This window comes from Orbicella faveolata, unplaced genomic scaffold (genome assembly GCF_042242905.1).
Source record: "Orbicella faveolata isolate gen_17 unplaced genomic scaffold, um_ofav_v1 contig_12, whole genome shotgun sequence".
Taxonomy (NCBI): domain Eukaryota; kingdom Metazoa; phylum Cnidaria; class Anthozoa; order Scleractinia; family Merulinidae; genus Orbicella; species Orbicella faveolata.
The window spans coordinates 12,561,389-12,570,000 of NW_028301539.1; the positions used below are offsets into that span (position 1 = coordinate 12,561,389).

The window sequence follows — 8,612 nt, forward strand, 5'->3', positions numbered from 1 at the left end:
AGAGCGCTTTGTGGCCTATTCAAAACACCACAAAGCGCTATGTGGTGTTTTATTTTGGGATTTAACATTGAAAACTGGATGGCTCGTTGACTCGCAAATATCTCACAGCTATTTTCTGAAATAATTTGGTTTTTCCAATTTTTCACACCACAAAGCGCTTTGTGGCCTATTCAAAACACCGCAAAGCGCTTTGTGACCTATTCAAAACACCACAAAGCGCTTTGTGGCCTATTCAATACACCACAAAGCGCTTTGTGGTCGTCATCGTAATCATAGCGATTCTGTCAGTGGAAATTATACTATGTGGACAAAACTGGCAGAGGGGTTCTCTTATTTTGACAGGGAGGTTGGCAAGATTTTCGCACCACCCCTTACATTAATTATGCATGCAATTTTTTGACTGACTCGTTCTTTTCACGATTGCTGTTTGAGTATAATGTGATAGTTTGAGATAGTTGCATACATAATTAATGTATGGCGCTGTACGGAAATCGTACCTGGAGGTTAGCCGAGTGCTCTTAAAGAAACCTCTGAAAGGAACCAATAGATTTTCGCAAACGTGCTGAGCAAGTTTATGTTGAACACTATTTCAGTTTTTGTTTTTAGAAAGGAATATCACCGAACCCCCGATATAAGACTTGATACCCTTAAAAGTACTCGTTATGGTTATCTGAGAGAGCACTGACTGCTAATGAGATTTGCATTCCTGGGATCGGCTGGAACTAGCTACAACGGGTACGTGTTATTAACCGGGAGAGACGATGAAATGAAAGCAGAAGGTTGAAAATTAGGAATTCAGTGATACCTCAACCTATCACTTGTTTCGGTTAGAGAATCTTAGAGGGATTTATTATGTTCATTGATTTATAGCTCTATTGTTAGTCCTCGTTTGTAGGCACACCCCTCAGGAATTTACCATTGAACATGGAATGAAACTTTAGTCGGATACTGATATGGGTATTTCTTTTTTTAACAAGTCTATGGATCTCGCCGTGACATTGCAAGGCGAAGAACTCGACCAATGTTTTACCAACACGGACCTCATACTAGTTCAATAACATAATTCAGTTATGACAAAGAAGATTACAAATCTTTTTTTATTTATTTATGGCTAGACTGGAATTTATACAACTGGTGTTTTCATGAGCAGGTATAATTACCATTATCACTATCAACTGGAATCTTATAGATCTTTCTACACACGGGCGAACCAAAACAATCTGACTTGTGACCTTGAATTAATTGGCTTGAATTATGTGCAATGCTCACGTATGATACAAACCGTTGCTTTATCCAAACATTTTCGAAAATTATAATTTAGGGCATGTTTTTAGCCTGTGTTGTAAAACCACTATAATCTTGAGATTTGTATTGTTACAAAGGCAAAATAACCAAAGTTAGAATTAGTTTGAGAAATTCTATTTTTGACAGATAAATGCCTTTTGGACATACTAATATAATACTTATCATTGCATTTACAGTGGTGCACTTCTAACACAGACCACCAAACTAATTTTTTTCCATCATTTTTTGACATGTTTTCAACAACTTTCCTATGGCTTCCATTCAAATCTGCAAATCCAAATTATGAAAAGAAATGTGAAAGGTGGAGTTGTCGACTGATCAACAGGTTACATGATGCTTGATATTTTCACCATTCATGCATTTTGATTAGCTTATTTAAACCAAGGAAGGTGGACGCAGTTAGTCAGGCACGACTGTGGCTGGGTTCTTATTACAAAGATGAAAAGTTCTGTCACTCTTTTGTCCCTTAAATCTAGATCCAACAAACTAGTCACAGGCAACACAGTGATTTGTGGTTCATTTAGTAAAAAAAAAAGTAATGACATATTTTCTTCAGCCTTTGAGCTTGGGCTAATTTGAAAAAGCTGTTGTAAATGTAGAACAATCAAAACAATTTCAGACTCATCCTCTATTTACTTAATTATTACTTATTAATACATCTGTTAAAGAAATCCTGATAAAAATTTTAAAAATCTACGAAATAAACACTGATTTTATCACTGTCACTAAACTCATCCTCTATTAACTTTCTGTAGAGGTGTTCATCATCATTGTCTTGTTCTTCCTGCCCTTCCACTTGTTCTTCTTGATCCTCTTGTCCTTCTTCTTCTTCTTTGTCTTCTTCTAACTCCCCCTCCTCCTCATCGATCATATCATCTAATGCCTCCAGGTATGGTTTAGCCAGGCTATTAAAAATATGGAGATGGATTTACTTCATTAATAGACACAACAATATTGTGGAAAACTGAAACTTTCTGTGAAGGGGCCTGTTGCGGCTATTTCGTGTTTTCTTTGTGTCCTTTTTTGTTCCGTATGTTGATGTATTTTTTCACATTCTGCATGCTTTTTTTCTCGCGTCGTATGTAAATTTCGTTGCGTATATATTTGTGTTATCCTTTCATGTTCGTTTAGTGCTAGTTTATCGTCCGGTACACTTGTATCTTCTTGGTTCCCTGAACCCCGTTGCCAGCATTTTGGTAAGCCGTTTAGTTTATCGTCTGTTTGTGTTTTCCTCTTAGTTTTCTGCCGTCTTCAGTTAGTTATTTGTAGTAATTCGTTTCATGTTTATCTTTAGGAATTTACCTTCCTCCTACGGAAAGTGAAATAAATTTGCTGGACTAATTGAAACTCGCTTTAAGTTGTGTCTGAAGTCGGCCCTTTCCCTCTTCAGGGCCCATTTCTTGAAACTTCCTGGCTATTCAAGGGCTTGTCAACTTACAAGGACCGTTTTCAGGCTGCTGTTTTGGGCCCAAAGCACCAAACTACCTAATGAAACTGAAATCAGTTTTTAAAAAGAGCATTGGAATTACAATCTAAAGTACAACAGTAATATTATTATAATTCAAATTATAAATATTCGTACTGTATTTTGAAAGTGGAAGTTTTTTCACGAGGAATGTGAACGCCTTAAAGAGATCTTTTCCCGACTGTGCTATCCTGACGACCTTGTGCAGTCAATCATTCGTAGATTTATTGAATCAAGTGTCCGAGGATTCACATACTCGAGTGGCTGATAAAAGGCGCATTTGATCATATTCACATGTTAATTTGCGCCTTAGAAATATTAAATATTATTATTATTATTATTATTATTATTATTATTATTATTATTATTATTATTATTATTATTATTATTATTATTATTATTAAAAGAGAAGCCCCAGTCAGAATCGTGTTGCCCTACAAGGACCAGAAATCTGCAAACGTAGTACGTAAACAGCTGGCTGACCTCAGTCGGAAGATCAACGCAGATATTAACCCAGTTTACACAAGTAGAAAGATCAAGGATGAAATTAAGGTCAGGGAAGACAAGCAGCCTCTTGTTAGTCAACAATGCGTGGTGTATTCATTTCAGTGTGGCCTGTGTGATGCAGGCTATGTCGGTTACACGTGCCGACACCCACACCAACGAATTGAAGAACACAAAGGATCGGCAATCGGAAACCACCTCAGAGAGCAGCACGATATGGAGCCAGAAGACATCGCACAGAGTTTTCGAATCTTAAGAAAGTGTCAGAACAAATTTGGCTACCTTATTTTTGCAATGTTTTTTTTTTATCAAAGAACTGAAACCAATGCTAAACAAACAGTGCGATTCAATTCGCGCCCAATTATTTGTTTAGAGCAATTCTTGCTAAGATTATTTTATTTTTCCATTGTATATTTTTAACACTTTTTCACATATTTTATCACATTTTAGCGTTCGCCACATTCTTATCTATTATAAGTTGTTTTTAACATATTTATGGCTATATGCTATTGTAGAAAATTTACTCACTTGAAAATGACCTCGTAGAGGTCGAAACGTCGTGACTTTTTAGCGCTAGTTTTTATTTCAAAATCGATTTCTAAGAAACTACTTATTTACATACTGTATTTCTATACCTAACTGAGAAAACCAGTTTTTGATTAATATGATGCAAATGGACTTCTCTATAAACTCACTTCCTTCAACTTAATGTCTGCTAATTTTTCACGCAAATAGCAAACCACCAGTTGTGATTGCAGTTACCCGTCTCACTCTACATAGCAATTTTCAATTTGGTTTCAAAATTAACTTGCATTTGGGTTTGCATCACTGTGCTCTATTTTGCATCCTGTACTTTCTTTGTTGCGTTGTTTGTAATATTGTTAATACTCTGGTTCTGGTTTCAAGGCACTTCAATGAAAACTGTTCAGACATCACTTCCTTCCTGCATGAGATGAAGTAATAGTTAAAAGCACATGCCATTTTTGGTCTGGGACACTGATGGGGATTCCTGGACAGGCCCCCAGAGGAGCTCCCATCTGCTTTCAAAATTGCATCATTAGCCTAGCAAAACTAGTGCCAGTCCTAAACCCCACATTAGAATTTAAAATCCTTAAAACTCATAGTCTTGTTGTTATTGGGATAAGATGTTCTAGGTTCCGAGCTACTTTGTCTGAAACACCTCACAAGATTAGAAGCCACAGATTTAGGAAAGCCATTCCCTAACAGAACGTTTTCATCATTGTTCTTTGTTTCTGAATGAGAGAGTCTATTTCACATATACGAGAAGCCTGGTGCAACAAGGCCTAACCCAAGTAATTTTGGCAAGTTAACGTACTTGACTAGAAAACGAGACATTCTGTCCAGTGTTTGTGTGATTCCTATAAATGTCAATGGATGTTCTTTTCAGAGAAATGTCCAGGAAATGGATCAAGCCATCTTCAAATTTGTTGACTGTAAAACATGTCAGATTTATTTGGTTTGTCCATCAACAGCATATCTTCAAAATAACGTCCATAAAACTACTCATTTATAAGGCCACTGTCAAGCATTTTACGAACAATATCATTTTTGAGTTCTGTCATGATAAAAAAAAACAACGGCCTAATGAAGAACCCAACAAAATGCCATCAATTTGGTTGTCGAGTGCTCTCTTAATTTGGTGTTAATCAATTTATTGTCATTAACTCCAAAGAAACCAATCTGAACAACTGTCAGGGCTTGCAAACTCCAGTTCCTCTTAGAGTGAAAACAAGGTGTTTTCCTTCCACATCTACATGGGAGAGTATCATAATTTATGTGGGTGGTGGTGGTGTATCGAGTTGTGCTTGACAAACCCTTTTCATTTTTTATGTTTCTACATATAGCAATATAAAGGAACTGTTTTTTAACTGTTTAATAGCAAACCACTTTATTTTTAAAAAGTGCCTGTTATTTTTAGTTAAAGTTAATTTGGCTAACAATTCCTTTCTATTTAAATGTATGTTGCTTGAAAACTGTGATCTGGTGGCCCTAGATGCAATTTGAGTTTTTCTGTAATTTTGAAAAGTCAAGCCCCACTGTTTGTTATTAATATTGTATCAAAAGGATAACACCATTCTTATCATGGTTATTCTATTGATTCCATTTTATCATTACTTAAGGTGGTTCTGCAGTTATTGTGGGCACACTACCCCATGTCAAAGTTTGCAACATAAATTTTGGGGCTTTGAAGTGTTGGCTAAGAAATTTTGGGAAATATTTTGTCTTTCACTCGGTGATAATGTTACTTAATTCCACTTACTGGGGAAAATATTTTTATTCTTACTGGTGTTTGACTGGACCCCATTTTTTGGACAACAACACTACCAGTAAAAAAAATTTTGCTGGCATACTTTTACTCAATTTCTGGAACCAGCTTATTCTGACTTAATAAAAACCATGCCCAAGTTTTGGGGAAATCATTTGAGCAGAAGTTCAGAAGTATTAACTTAAAGGTCAAAGACATGTAAACTCAACTCTAACATTCACTGAAAGTTTCTACAATTGACTCTAATTTCCAAAACAAGCCATGAACCCAAATTTTGTGAGAAGCTTGCCCCAAAGCTTGCTAAATAAAAGTGGCTAGTCGATTAGTGATCGTGCGAACCATAAAAAGCATTAATCCCTAGTTCTTAAAATACTATAAAATGCTTGATAACCTCATTGAATTTTCAAAGATGCATTTTGCAACAGTATTTGGAAATAACTTTTGTGTCAAAGTCTTTCCACACAAATTGTACGGTACAGCAATATTTTGGCTTTAAGTTTTACTGTTGTGACTCAAAAAGAAATGGGACACTGTTGTCAGGATTGTAAGCTACTCCCCGACTGATCTCTGGTGAGGAAGAGAAGCAGTTTTATTAATCTATGATTACAAATACAAAATAGGCACTACAGGTACAGGCTGAGCCATCTTTTTGCCATTCCTTAATATATAGTTAAAAAGACAATTATTAATAATAACAATAATAATAAATAAAAATAGCAATAAAAACAACAACGATGACAACAAAAATAATAACAATAATATTAATGATAATGATGTGCTTCTGGGCATGAACTATGCTTTCATTCATGACAGTTGGTTCATTGTATTTGACCAGTAAAAGTGCTTCACTGGGTCTATTTGTTAGAAAAGTGGAGTCTCATCAAAATGTGTGGGCACAGTTCATGGATGTTTAAAATCTTGTGAGGGTTGTGCTCTATGACTGATTAATCACCCAATGAATCACTGTTGCAACACCAAAGCAAGAAGGCAAGTTTATAAAAAAGTTGAGCATTTCTGCAAGTTGAAATTTTCTCGTGAGTGCTAATGGGCAACAAAAGTCTACCAGGTAGGCAACTAAAAAGACACACGGGGAACCAACAAAAACAGAACTAGTTGCCCAAAGGGCAAATTAGCAAGAAAGTTACTGTCGAACACTGCATAAATAGCCGTCAAACTCATTCTAAGAGCTTTGCGGCATCCAAAAATTTTCTTTACTCTGCCTCCTCGACTCCTCAACCTCTCTTAATTCATTTATGTTTGTTGTGCCCCAAACCATTGCAGGAAAGAAAGTGAGTGCTTTGCAGGCTGTAAGTATACATGTAGAATACAGTAGGGGCAATAATTATCTCCTCAGAGCTTTATTATCTAGCTCTCTGCACGCACTGCAGGCCTATGATGAGGGAGCATCATAGGCCTGCAGTGCGTGCAGAGAGCTAGATAATAAAGCTCTGAGGAGATAATTATTGTACATGTATGGTTTACCAGTTTTGTCATTTAAGTTAAGGTTGTCATTTGCTAACACAGAAAGCTCAACTTCCTACAAGCTGTTTTGTTCACAGCTTTTGGGGTTTTAAATAAGAGTCACAACAAAGAATAGAAAAAATATGTGCACTGCGACAAATGCTTGAGTAACTACATATGATATGCAAATATCTTCTGTGTAACATGTAGCAAAAATTGCTTGTATCACTGCCATACATCTATACCTTAACCTATAATATACCACAGAACCTCCCAAACTACCGGTAAGTTGACACTTTTATTTTATATCAATTTTAAAAACAAAATTATTTTGTTCTAGTGGGGACAATGGGTTGTTGACTAGTTTAATGGATACACAAGAATAATAAGCTGTGCATTAACATGGTACTGTACAATCACTTCTTCCTTAAGATTTTGAAACTCCATCTACTAAACACTCCCTGTGCTAAATTTTAAGCCTTCATAGCAGGGATGAAAAGGAATTAAAAACTAGAAACTGGCTAATTTATCCAGGTGCGAAGAAGATGTGTTTTGAAAAATAGTTGGCCTTCTCTAACACATAATAGTTGGCTTTCTCTAATACATAAAAGTTGGCTTCCTCTAACACATTTGGTTTGCAATGTTCTTCTTAGTATTGCTGGAGTACTTAGTGTACAAGAAAAAACTCATAAGCTAACCAGATATTGAAGTATAATATGAGGACATACGCCCTAAAATTCTTGAGAAAGTGCTGCCATTACAGTTAAGACCCAATTACGTACAGGTAACAAAAAAATGAATTATTTTGGCAAGACACAACTCTAAAAAAGTTATCAATGCATGGCAACTGATACATATCATGGTAAGGGCTGATGCTCACCATCCCTAGTTCCTTCTCTACTACGACTTTCTTCGGTTTGTGCATGTTTTCCCTCATCCAACCCATGATGATCATCCATTACTGCAAAAACAGAAATTCAAAGCATTATTGTTAAACACAAAATCACACAAATGCAATTATATTTTAAGTTACACTGACTATTTTAAAATAACATACATGTACAGCCTTGTAGATTAAAAGCTGTTCCTCAGTAAAGGGAAATTTAAAAGAAAACAAAATTCAATCAGAAACAACTGCAAGAGTATGACTATCTTATCAAGACCTAGGTTTTTAAAGTCTATTTCAACTGACAATGAAACCAAAACAGAACAGACTGAATCTCTAGTGGCAAAGTTTAGCTGGTGAGAACTACATCTTATTATATGGCTAGCTCCGCGAGCGGGCAAGATGAATCAAATCCTACGCTGTGATTGGCTACCCGAGTGGGCAAGATGGAGCTATCTTGCCCGCTCGGGACTACCTGCCATGTCCCGCAAGAAAAATTTCCCCGAAAGCCATATAATAAATCCTTTATTGACCAAGCTTGATCGTTCAAGATGGCTGGATATTGGCCTCGTTCTTTTTTTGCGAGTTTATGGACCTCGACTCCGTCTCGGTCCATAAACTCGCAAAAAATGAACTTGGCCAATATCCAGCCATCTTGACCTCACACTTGGTCAATAACCCATATATATTTACCAAGAGATAAA

At 36.2% G+C, this 8,612-nt stretch overlaps 1 long non-coding RNA gene across 2 annotated transcripts in view; it reads right to left on the reverse strand.

Moving 5' to 3' along the window:
- Positions 1 to 1,083: 1,083 nt before the first annotated feature.
- Positions 1,084 to 8,612, reverse strand: part of LOC149116696 (uncharacterized) — a 13,945-nt gene continuing 6,416 nt past the window's right edge. The window contains exons 2-3 of one of the 2 annotated variants that reach the window (XR_016205450.1): positions 7,903 to 7,983; positions 1,084 to 2,210 (exon numbers count right to left, since the gene is read on the reverse strand). This is a non-coding gene — a long non-coding RNA (uncharacterized LOC149116696). Of the gene's footprint in view, positions 2,211 to 2,509; positions 7,984 to 8,079 lie in introns of those variants that run through there. The other variant, XR_016205451.1, reaches the window with a different exon arrangement.